The sequence below is a fragment of the Corylus avellana genome, chromosome 8, assembly GCF_965113065.1.
Source record: "Corylus avellana chromosome 8, dhCorAvel1.hap1.2, whole genome shotgun sequence".
Lineage (NCBI taxonomy): Eukaryota > Viridiplantae > Streptophyta > Magnoliopsida > Fagales > Betulaceae > Corylus > Corylus avellana.
The window spans coordinates 11113751-11126695 of record NC_142497.1 but is presented as its reverse complement, the minus strand read 5'-3'; the positions used below and the strand labels follow the sequence as shown (position 1 = coordinate 11126695).

General features: G+C 36.8%; 1 pseudogene; it reads left to right on the top strand.

Annotated features, from left to right (window-relative positions):
- Positions 1–8713: 8713 nt before the first annotated feature.
- On the top strand, positions 8714–10879 carry LOC148584117 (uncharacterized; annotated as a pseudogene).
- The last annotated feature ends 2066 nt before the right edge of the window (positions 10880–12945 follow it).

The window sequence follows — 12945 nt, the reverse complement described above, 5'->3', positions numbered from 1 at the left end:
TATTAGCGGGACGCTAATACTTAAGCATTAGGTAGAAAATTAAAAAAATAAATAAAAAAATAAAATTGCTGACCAATAGGGTCGACTAAAAGTGGACGCTGAAGACCCATTATTAGCGTCCACTTTGAAAGTGGACGCTAATACTTAAGCATTAGGGTCGACTTTAGTTGACCATAAAGATTAGGTAGAAAAAAAATAATAAATAAATAAATAAAATTGTTGCCCAATAGCATCCACTAAAATTGTGTATATATCACTGCATTATTTATAATTTTCAAATAAAGTGACACAATATGCACCGTTAAATATAACAAAATAACATTTTAACCGTAAAATAAAAGCTCTCCCTTTCACTTATTCCATATGTACAATTGTTTCAATATATATATATATATATATATATATATATATATATATATATATATATATATTTTTTTTTTTTTCTTTTTTTTTTTTAAAAAAGGAAAAATTTTTCTATTTCAATTCCATCCTCCTAAAGAAAGATTTTAATTTGTATATATTTGCCATTTGGTTATGAGCTACATTTGGAGGATAAAGTTTTCGTTTGGACTAATTTGAAGAGTTAATTCCCATTTCAGAATTCATATTAAATTTTACAAATCTAATAGTGTATATATATTATATGATGAATATATTGATACCTTATGGAAAGATTTTACACTGTTAAATATAACAAAATAAAATCTAAACCGTAAAATTATTCCTCTCAGTTTTAAGTGAAAATATATTGATACCTTGCAATTCAACAACCGGCCATGTGCAAATACGGGGTCATTCCCATAAGAAAACACAAAAGCAAGTAAAAAGAAACAAAACTAAAGATAAATAAAAAGATTAACTTAAAACATACTAAACAAAATACTTAAAACATACTAAACAAAATAAAAAGGGTAAACTATGGGGTGCCTCCCATGAGCGCTAAGTTTAACGTCTTCAGCCAGACGATGGTCCCTGCTCACTGCTGTCCAGAAGATGATGCTCCTGTAGATGGTGGTGGCAACCGGCTGAGAATGGATTACATCAATTCTTCTAAGGTGCCTAGGCGTTTGTCCATCAATTCTTTATTTTCTCGAGCCTCCTTTCTTTGGCCAGCCAACTCTCTCCGAAGGCCCGCTATTTCTTCACTAAGTGAGCGGTTTTATGCTTCACGAAAAATTGTCGGGGCCTCCTACTCAGATGCCTCTAGCCCAACTACAGGTTCATCTTTGGCCATCAGCTCAGCCTCACTCTCTTCCGCACCAGCTGCTGGTGCTGGAGGTACCCGGGGCATGTGGGACAAGCTCTTGTTCCATTGGCGAATGCCAAATATGGGAGTAGTAGTGACTGGCTCATCAGCTGCGGTACCCTTGATGCCTTTCTTCCAGAGGATGTAGGAGATTAAGTATGGGAAAGGTAACCCCCATGAATGTGTGAACTCCGCTCCTCCAACGTGCACCCCATTCCAAAATTTGTGAATTTGGTTCCAAATTATGTCGGGAATAGAGTACCAAGCATCTTTATGGAAGGCGTAGAGTGTTTGAAGAAATTGATCCCGCCTCTGAGTTTTGTGCCCCAAGGGAAAAGCATTACAGTGTAATATGGAGTCCACAAACCAAAACCATTGAGGTAGCTTGGATCGGCTGCCGGCATTATAATGGGCATCGGTATATTGCCGTTCGTACATGTCCTCAATGATTTCCGCCACGTAGAATCTGGCCAGTTGCTCAGCAAGTTGTGCGGCTTCTAGAGGGTGCTCATGATTGCATCGAAGGGCAGCAGCAATGTCCGCCCGTGTTATGTCAATAGCTTTGCCTTTCACTTTGGAAGCGAGGGCAGCCAGCCTGTTGCAGTCATGGGACAGGTTTGCATAGAACTCGATCACCAATTTTCTGTAGGTAGTGGGGGTGACCGGCTTGAAAAGCTTGCTGAGCCCCCGTCGCTTGAACTCGGCGACCGCCCATTGAGTCGCCTCAAGATTTTGAAAGTCTTCTCGAATGGTGAAGGTGGTCTCAAATAGTAGCTCCTGCTCCTCAAAAGTGGGCGGGGGAGAAATGGCTCGGGTATCGGACCCTCGGGAGGACGAAGCTTGAGCTCTTGGCATGATGAGCTTGATTGGGGACTTTTGACGAACACCTTGTGTGCACTAGAGATAGCCAAAATTGCAAAACAAAGCAACTCCGCTCAAAACCCCCTGCAAAAACACCAAAATCCAACCACAAGAAAGCAATGTGGGTGGATGAACACCCACAATTGCAGAAATATGAGAAAAAAAAAAGTTGGAGAAGTGATTGGCATTGGGGTGTTGATGGGAATGGGGAACGAGGTGTAAAGTAAAGGTGGTGAAAAGTTGGTGGTATGGTTGCCGGAAGAGAGAACCGTGTTGTGGCTGTGTGGTAGAGGTGGTGAAAAACGGTGGAGGAGTGGAGGAGTGGTGAAAAACGGTGGAGGAGTGCCGGAGGTGGATGCTTGGAGAAGAAAAATATGTGGCGTGTGGGGGGAAAGTGACCTAAAATAGGTCACGTGGTGTGCTGTCCGAGTGCACTCGATCGCATTCGGACAGCAGTGTGTGTGTTGTGGGTGATGTGCAATCGAGCGCACCCGAGATGCGATCGATCACAGTAACAGAATGTTCAAAGCCAAAATTCGATTACTGCGATCGAGCGCACCCAAGGTGCGATCGATCGCAATAACATAATCTTTAAAGCCAAAATTCCATTACTGCGATCAATCGCAACAAGTATACGATCGATTGTAAAAACAGAATGTAATATATATATATTTTAATTTTTTATTTTATTTTATTTTTTTAATTTTTATTGCATAATGTACAACAACTTCGATAGTGATACAATCAAATGATAGGATCAAGGGACAATCAAAATTGAAACAATTGAAATTAAAGGTTCGTTCAAACATCCGTTTGATCATAGTACATTTGTTCAATCGATCATGATAGGATCAAATGATCGATCAAACTTGAAACAATTGAAATTGAAGGTTTGATTGAATATCCGATCAATCATAATGAATTAGTTCCATTGATCGTGATAAGGTCAAATGATTGAAACAATTGAAATTGAAGGTTTGATCAAATATCCGATCAATCATAATGAATTAGTTCGATTGATCATGATAAGATCAAATGATTGAAACAATTGAAATTGAATGTTTGATCAGACATCCGATTGGTCCTACCTAGTGCATTCGTTCGATCGATCGTGATAAGATCAAATGATCGAACAAAATTCAAACAAATTAAATGTTCGATCGAACATTGAATTGAAGTCTAAGCATTTTATATTATATTAGTGCATTACTTAAATAGATCGGGATACAATCAATAAAACTTGACATGATTGAAGTTTCAATCAAACATCTAATAAAATCAATTCCGATCGATACTATTACATATTAGTCTGATCGATCATAATGGGATCAAATGTTCGATCAAACATCCGATCGATCATAATGAATTAGTTCGATTTATCGTGATATGATTAAATGATCGATCAAACATTCGATCGATCCTAATGATTTAGTTCGATTGATCGCGATAGGATCAATCGTTTGATCAAACATCTGATCGATCATAATGAATTAGTTAGATTGATCGTGATAGAATCAAATGTCTGATCGATCCTACTGAATTAGATTGATTGATCGTGATAGAATTAAATGTTCGATCAAACATCTGATCGATCCTAATGAATTAGTTCGATTGACTGTGGTATGATCAATTGATAGATCAAACTAGATACAATTGAAGGTTAAATCGAACATTCAATTGAACTGTTAGCTTTTTATATTATCTTAGTGCCTTAGTTATATTGATCTTATATTATCTTTGAATTTTGTATTATTTTATAACTAATTATAAGATAAATATCAACTTAATGATCTTTATCATAAAAATTTATTAAACAGAAATTTTTAGTTAATATTATAATAATAAAAACATAGTATAAGAGAAAAATTAAAAATAAATAAATAAATAAAAATTAAAAAATTGGTAGTATAATTTTTTTTGGGAAAAATATAAAAAAGCCACCAAAAGTACCAGTACTTTGCAATATAACCCCCCAACGTTCAAAAGATACTAAAGTAGCCTCCTGAAAAACCAAATTGTATAAAAATGCCACTTATTTTTAATATTCCTATAATACCCCTATTATTTTAACAAATAAATAATAAAATAATTGAAAAAAAAATGAAACAATTTAAAAAATACAAGAAAACCAATGGGCGAATACAAACAAAAAAAGAAAATGTTTTTTTGGAATAAATAGTAAATAATTAGTCATTGTAGTTGGCATAAATTACAAATTGCTTCATTTTTTTTTATATTTTTCTCATTTATTTTGGAGGGTTTTTTTATATTTTTCTCATTTATTTATTTTTTTTAAAAAAAAACCCCAAGTAGCCACTAATTGAGCTGCACAAAATAATTTGCCGCCATCTATTAATAGATGGCGGGAAACTGCGCGGGTGCTCAAATTTTCGGAGGTGATTTTTTCACCAAATCCCACGACCAGCTGTAGTTCATCAATCTCTCACTCTCACTCACTCCGGCGCAAGTTTCTCTCTTTCCGGGGCACCTCTCTCTCTGCCAGCTCTCACTCCAGCGCACTTAACGCTCTCCTGTAGCTCTCTCTCCGGCATACCTCTCTCCGGTATGAGTTTCTCCTAAACCCTTGAAAACCTTAAATGCCTCTGAATCACTCAAATAGTATCCATGAATTGTGATTTGAAGAAATTATAAAACGGGTATTTCCTCTCTTCTTCTCTTTCTATTTTGCATTTGCTATTCATGGGTTGCATTTTTGCATCTAAAATGGTTGATTTTTGTGGTTTCTATACTGTTTCCTGTGATTTGGAGTATTGGGATATTTTCAAACATAGTAGGAGGCTAATATTTGATCATTTCAAGCTTCTGTTGGGTGTAAATTTATTCAATTTTGCTCTTCATTTTCTTGTCAATACTGTCTCTGGAGAAAATCCAATTGGGTGCAGTTCCAATTTATGTTAACGTGCAATTCCATGAATCTAAATATTGGTAGTAGAGTTTCAATTAGACGAGGCATCTTAATTTATATGAAATTTCTTCCTATTTGAGTTTTTTTCTTTTGCTTGGTCTTGAGGCTAGTGTTAGTTTTGAGCTTTGGACAGGCCTTGAGTTGAGGTTTAACGAAAATGCCTAACTTAAATGTTTGTGTCTTAAAAGTATTTGTAATATCACACTTTAGGTGTGGATTATGCTTGTGGCATGTGCAGTCCTGGACCATGACAGTTTTGCATTTTAACTGTATCTTCTAAAAGTTGAGTCTCTCTCTCCCTCTCTTTCTTGTAATTTTAGTTTTAAGTAGCCTTACATTTTCTATGCTTAATTAGATGTTTTAAAATATATGACCTCAAATTACAGTTGAGATGATATGTAACTGTCTTTGCTGCGCTGCTGCCCTTCTTGGTGTATGGAATATTAAATCATAATCCAGGCTGTTGATTGGAATGTCAGCCTCTCCATAGAAAAACAAAAGGGGAAGCTAGTAAGATTTGCTATAGTCATATTGAGGCCTTAGTCTTTGTGGCTATGGTTTTCTTCTCTAGAAAATCATCAGAACTTAAAAAGAGAATAAAAACAGGTTATTGGCTAGGATAGCTTTTAAGCTTGTGTGTATCTTAAGATTTTGTAGATTTCATAACTCTACTCTTTTGAACTTTGAAGTTCAAGTTGGTTCTATTCTGAATTCTTTTTTAGTGCCTTTGCTTTGATCGAACCACCAATTGGGTTGTCAGCCCTCCTTTCGAAACCCTGCAATACGTGGGGGCATCAGTGACAATTATCTTCAGTCATATTTGTTTATGGAATCTAGAATGCATTCTATACTTTTGCTTAATGTAAGAATAGTCAGATTATTCTTTTGGCTTGGTGTGTCAATATGTGGGTGAAGGCTGCAAAATACACATAGTGACATGAGCCTTTGAGCTTAGGCCTATGGGCCCCAACAAGAAGATAGTGTCTGTAACCGTTCTTTGGGACTTTTCTATTCTGAGATTTTTTTTTTTTGTTAGTCTTCTTATATCTGCAGTTCCTATCTTGAGAGTAAGAACAGGTTTAGTTACTATAGACTTGGTGTTTTTCATGTTATTGTAGCATCAAACTTGCCAAAGGTTTTGATCTGTTTTGGCTACTTCTAGTTGGTTTTGGTCAATGATCTGTGACAAAACTTATTCCAAGGCTATAGTTAAGTGTTTTTTAGGGTCCTAGAAAAATGGTTGTGGTTCTCTCAGGCAGATTATCAGGAATTCACTGTGACTAATTTTCCGGAGTGCCTAGAATCTTCTTGCTTATTGCTCTGTTTTTCTTTCCTTCACTATTCTTCTTTCTCAATCTTATTCTTCATTTTTCTGCTCTTCTTCAGCGTGTGTTTCTGGTATATCCCTCGCTTCAAAACCCTAATTTCTAGTCCCAATTCCATCAACTAACAATCTCCCCTCACCAGAAAACCTTTAATTTTTTTTTTTTTATAAGCAAAACCTATATGTTAGTGTGCTGTACTTTGAAACGTTTAGAGCTGTCCTGCATCATTGAGCCATCACACAAGAGGATGAATCTGATGAGGTGGTCTTGATAGAATTGTAAGGTTAGCATTTTGTCAAATATAGATTTGGGATTGGGACATACAATGTTGGTTTAGTAGGTGTTACTCTATACTGGAGGTTTTTATCTTTTGCTTTTCATCAAGATAAAGTAAATCTGATTTGTTAAGAGTAAAGTAAATCTAATTTGTTGTATCTTTCATTTTAAACATGTATATCTCAGTTTCAGATGGATATGGCCAGGCTCCAGATTTAAGGTTCATGCTTCCATTGCTGATCTAATTTCATCTTTCCTGGAAATATTCATTCTGAGGAGAGCCATGTTGGTGAAATGATTTTTTCTTTCCCCAATTTTCATGAATGATAAAAAGATTAGCTTTTGCATTGAAAGATATATGACCTTATCGAGTTTCATCATTCTTCATTGCTTTCTAGTATCATTAACTTGTCCCTTATAACTTCTAGACATATTCAAACTATCTTTGAAGGTCTTAGTTTGTGTTAAAATCATTTGACACTAGGGATCTCAGTTCTTGATACTCATGGTCGCATGGGACAATAGAAGGCAAGAAATTGGAGATATGGGAAGTAGATATAGAAAGGAAATGGGTTCACATATGGTTACTGTTCATGTGATGTTATTTAGTTGAGTAGTGGCTGTATTTGTGTGTCTGCATTGTGGACTTTAGGACTTTTCTTTAGGATAGTAATTTGCTTGTCAGGAAAGGGAAGTCCTTACAAATATGCAATGTACCAGATTCCTTCTATCATATTGAAATAAAAAAACAATAATCTTAGCGAGTCCAATTAGAATTAGATTTGGCATCCACATTCTCGTTCAGCTTTAGTTTAAGATTTTTACACCTACTGCGCAGTTTATGATGCCTTGCATTTTGATAGCTAGCATGAACAAGGCACTTAAAACTGCTCATTAGATTTATCACATATTTTGGTAGAAAAGTTAATTGTAAAAAAAAATCACTAGAAAACTATCCTAGCTTTTATTTTAGAGGCAAGTGTTGTTAACCATACTGCTGATGAATGTTCCTGAATCCTCTGGTAGTGCGATCGATCGCACTTAGTACAAGGAAAATCTTTCTAGTAGTGCTATCGATCGCACTATGTACTGAAGCCCCTGGTAGTGTGGTCGATCGCACTCACTACAAGGCAAATGTTTCTGGTAGTGCGATCGATCGCACACGTGATCGTCTGAAGACTTGTATTCCTACTGCATCTCTCCCTTCTTCTCATGTGGTTGCATTAAACCTCTCTTCTTTTCTTGTGGTTGTATTAAACCTTGCTTCTTCTCTTATTATTACTTTTAAATTAGTATTAAGTCTTATTCTTATATTAGGATTATGTTATTAATCTTATAGTTCACATCAACTTATGTTATCAAAGTTGGTATGGATTATGATTGTATTGTCTTTTCTATTTAAGTTCAATAAGAAAGCAGCACAATAAACTTGTAGCAAGAGAACATTCTATAATAAATATCAAAGCTAACAACAATGCTAAAAAATGTAAAACTGTCATTGAGCTAAACTAGTATATAAATTACAAATAGAAATTTGTCCTAAACTACTAACCCACTTCTAGAATATTTTGTTAGGTAACATGGCATTGAGCTAGCATCATTTCGTGAATATTTTTTCTAAACTAGTAATCCACTTCTAGAATTCTCTCATTACCCATGCTCCTTTTAAACTTTCCCTCCCTTAATATTTAAGAACAGACCTCCCATTTAATCCTATTAATTCTTAAGAATCTGATCTTCTAATTCCCTTGTGTGCGTACATGTACCTAACGAATAACCTCTAATAGGGACATCAATATGGATAGGAGTTGGATGCGGGAAAGTACTCGATGTTCAGAGCGATTTCAAAAAGGTGCGGAAGAATTCATGGGAATGGCAGTTAAATCAGTTGATTCACGTGATATGACAAAGTGTTCATGTCGTGATTGTGCAAATCGATATTATTGTCATATTAGCGAGGTGAAGGGTCACTTGTATATGAATGGATTTACTCCGACATACACTCGATGGATATTTCACGGGGAAGATCATTTTAGGGTAAACACTTCTACAAACATGCACATACATACAAGTGAAATGATGGAGGAGGTTGATGTAGTTGAAGAATTGTTAGACGATGTATGTATGGGGACATTTGTTGATGCTAACATCAGAGAATCCCCTACTTCACAGGGCCCCACAACTGATAATCACGAACAAACAAGCTCTTTCTACCGATTTTGGGAAGATGGTTATCGAGAACTTTATCCAGGTTGCAAGAAATTTACACAAATTGCTTTTGTACTGAAGATGCTTCATATAAAGGCATTCTGCAACATGAGTAACAAGGCGTTTGATATGATGATTGACTTGATAAAGAAGGTCCTCCCAGATGGAGAGACATTGCCACGCTCGTATAGAGAAGCAATACAGTTTAGGCGACACGTGGGATTCGGTTACGATAAGATACACGCATGCAAGAATGGTTGTGTGCTTTTTTGGAAAGAACATGCAGACAAAGTGGTATGCCCAAAGTGCAACAATTCAAGATGGATTGATGGCAAAGGCAGAAAAAGTAATATTCCTCAAAAGGTCTTACGGTATTTTCCAATAAAATCAAGGTTACAACGGTTGTTTATGACAAAAAAAATGGCCAAGGAAATGCGGTGGCACAAAGAAGGTCGAGAAGATGATGGCAATACTCTCAGACACCCCGCCGATTGTATTGTATGGAAAGAGTTTGATAAAAGACATGAGTGGTTTGCAAGTGATCCTCGCAATGTGCAGCTTGGTTTAGCAAGTGATGGTTTCAACCCATATGGTAATATGAGTACAACATATAGCATATGGGCAGTAATGTTAACGGTGTACAATCTCCCTCCGTGGATGTGTATGAAGAGTCCAAATTTGATGTTGTCCCTTATTATCCCTAGGCCTTCAGATCTCGAAAAGAATATTGATGTATATTAGCAGCCATTGGTTGATGACTTGAAAGATTTATGGAATGAAGGCATACGCGTGTATGATGCATCAAAGAAAGAGACTTTTCAATTGCATGCGACATTACTATGGACTATAAATGATTTTCCCACATATGAAAAATTATCTGGGTGGTCTACAAATGGAAATGTTGCATGTCCAGTATGTAATAAGGATACATCGTTCTGGTACTTGAAGTATGGGCATAAGGTGTGCTTCATGTGTCATTGTCGGTGGCATCCTCAAGAGCATCCATGGCGCAAAAGAGGAGATTTGTTCGATGGTACAAAGGAGCAGAGATTGGAACCTGAAGAATTGTTTGCAAGTCAATTGTTGAAACAACTAAGGGATGCTGAGGGTTTACAATTTGGAAAAACAAACGGGATAAAGAGAAAGTACACAGATGTTGTGTTGAATTGGAAGAAGAGAAGTATTTTTTTTGAGTTGCCTTACTGGTCAAGCTTGAAACTACGTCACAATTTAGATGTAATGCATATTGAGAAGAACATATGTGAAAGTATCTTAGGTACGTTGATGAATATTGATGGGAAGACCAAGGACACAGTCAAGGCACAAAGAGATTTACAGTTGATGGGTATACGTAAAGAATTGCATGTGCAGCCAAATGGTGAAACTTATAGGATGCCACTTGCGAAGTACAACTTGACAAGAGATGAGAAGAAGAGTTTATGTGAGTGGTTGAAAGGTGTTAACTTTCCTGACGGGTATGCATCTAACATTGGTCGATGTGTGGACAAGCTTCCTGGTAAAATTTCAGGTATGAACAGCCACGATTGTCATGTCTTCTTACAGCGCTTGCTTCCTGTTGCAATTCAAAATTTCTCTATGTCGGAAATACGAACAACATTGACCGAGTTTTGTACCTTTTTTATGCAGCTATGTGCATGGACGTTGAAAGCTGATATCCTGAAACAAATGAAAGTCGGCATTGTAATAATTTTATGCAAAATGGATAAAATATTTCCGCCAGCTTTTTTTGTTGTTATGATCCATCTAGCACTTCATTTACCTTGGGAGACCGGGCTTGCGGGTCCTGTACAAAACCGTTGGATGTATCCATTCGAAAGAGAACTTGGAAGATATAAGAAGTGGACACGTAACAAAGCGCGTCTAGAGGGGTCTATTGCCGAATGTTACCTAGTTGAGGAGAGCTTGACCTTCTGTTCCAGGTATCTTCGGGGGATTGAGACAAAATGGAACCGTGAACGGAGAAATGTTGACGTTGATATTGTAGAAATGAGCCAGGGCTTGGATGTGTTCTCCTAACGAGTTCGGCTGTTAGGAGCAACTAAATTAGTAACACTGTATGCTAATGATTTCGGTAGGGCACGATGGTATGTGCTTACCAACTGTAACGAAACGGCCTCGTATTTGGAGTAAGTTTAGTAATGGTCTTTGTGTTTTACCTGTTACTACATGTTATAATTTTAGCGTTGATGATCATTTACCAATACGTTTATTTTTCATGTAGTGAACATTATAATATGATCAAAAGAGAAGGCGGCCGTGACATTGAAAAAAAGCATGAGGTTAACTTTGAACGTTAGTTCCATAAACGTTTATACAATAGTGGGCGTACTGCAGACAATGGCTCAGAACAATTATATGATCTTGCATGCGGGCCTGATCGTCATGTTAGATCGTATAGAGGTTGCATCGTGAATGGGGTTAGGTACCACACGATAGAATGTGCAGAAACTCGTACTACTCAGAACAGTGGTATTTCTATTTCAGGTGAGGACGAAACCTCAATAACGGAGTATTATGGTGAGTTAAAAAATATTCTGGAGTTACGTTACCCTGGCCAAAATCTGGTGTACTTCTTTGAGTGCGATTGGTGGGACACTGGGAGTGTAACAGGAGTATGAATGGACCAAGGCTTCACGATTGTGAATACTTCTCGTAAATGGTGTGAATCCGACCCGTTCATCTTAGCATATCAAGCTTTGCAAGTGTTTTACTTGGATGATCCCAAATTGGGTGGTAATTGGAAAGTGGTGCAGAAGTGGATCAATTGAGACATCTATGGTATTCCAACAGTACAAAAGGGAGATAATATAGAAGATGACCAAAGACTCAGTGATGACGTATACCACTAAGGTGAATGTGTTGGGGGTAATATGGTCTTTGTTGATGAAGCAAATGTTGATGCCTCCACTCAATTACGTAGAGATGATGCGACAATAGCAATTGATGAATTACATATTCAACTTGATGCAAGCATGTTTGCCAACAATAGCTTGCCGAACGAGGACCATGATACAAACTTTGATGAGGAAGAGGAGTTATGTAGTGACAACGATATAGACTCTGAACACGAACAATCATCTTCAAGTAACAATGATACAGATTCTGAATATGAATCTGATTATGAAATGTGTTGAATATAAGCTCACATTTGGTGTAAGTACAAAGTGTATTAGCATATTTAATGAAGTTGATGCTCTCTCTCTCTCTCTCTCTCTCTCTCTCTCTCTATATATATATATATATATATATATTGTGGTGTTTTTTTTTTTTTTTACTAGCATGATTATTGTATGTTTGTCAAAAATATTGAACATGCTATATGGTTATAATTTGACTAATAAAATTTTTTGGTTTTTGAGTTGTTAACAGATTGATCATAACAATGACAACAACAGGACGCTTCCAGTAGCACGAGGCCGAGGCCAAGGTCAAGGTCGGGGCCTTATTAACGAGCATGAGAGTTCGACTCCCAATTCTGGGTTTGGTGATACAGATATGCAAATGTCGCCCTCGCCCCCCCTCCTCCTCGAGTCAGTGGATGGGCATCCTTCGCACGAGTCTAATAATCCTATTCACTCAGTGGCAGGATTGGATTCACAGGGAGCCGCCCCTACTGCATCTTGTAAGTTCATGAATTATATGTTTATGAAATGTTATTTTTGTATTATTTTGGTTTGTTATAGACATTTGACAATATACTTTTCCAAATATAACTTACTACGTTACCATGTTTTGCGTAACAGCTACCACGTTTGTCAGGAGTGTAAGGGGTAAGGCCAAGTGTAAGAGGTTGAGTGACCACGTACTTAAGAATGGTCCCTTAGTGCTAAACATCCTAAATAGACACTAGGCACCTATAGGCGAGAATGCAGCATGGTTTGTAAGCAAGATTGGGGAGATTATTCGTAACATGTGCGAACTCCATCACGGTGAATGGAAAAAGGTCCTAGCTGAGGAAAAGAGCAAGTTGTTATTTTATGTTCAGGTATGAATATCAATGTAATGTTTAAGAATATGTTTCGTATGAAAAAATAATGTGACACATTTTTTACCATTGTTTTCTTATCTATTATGTATCAGTC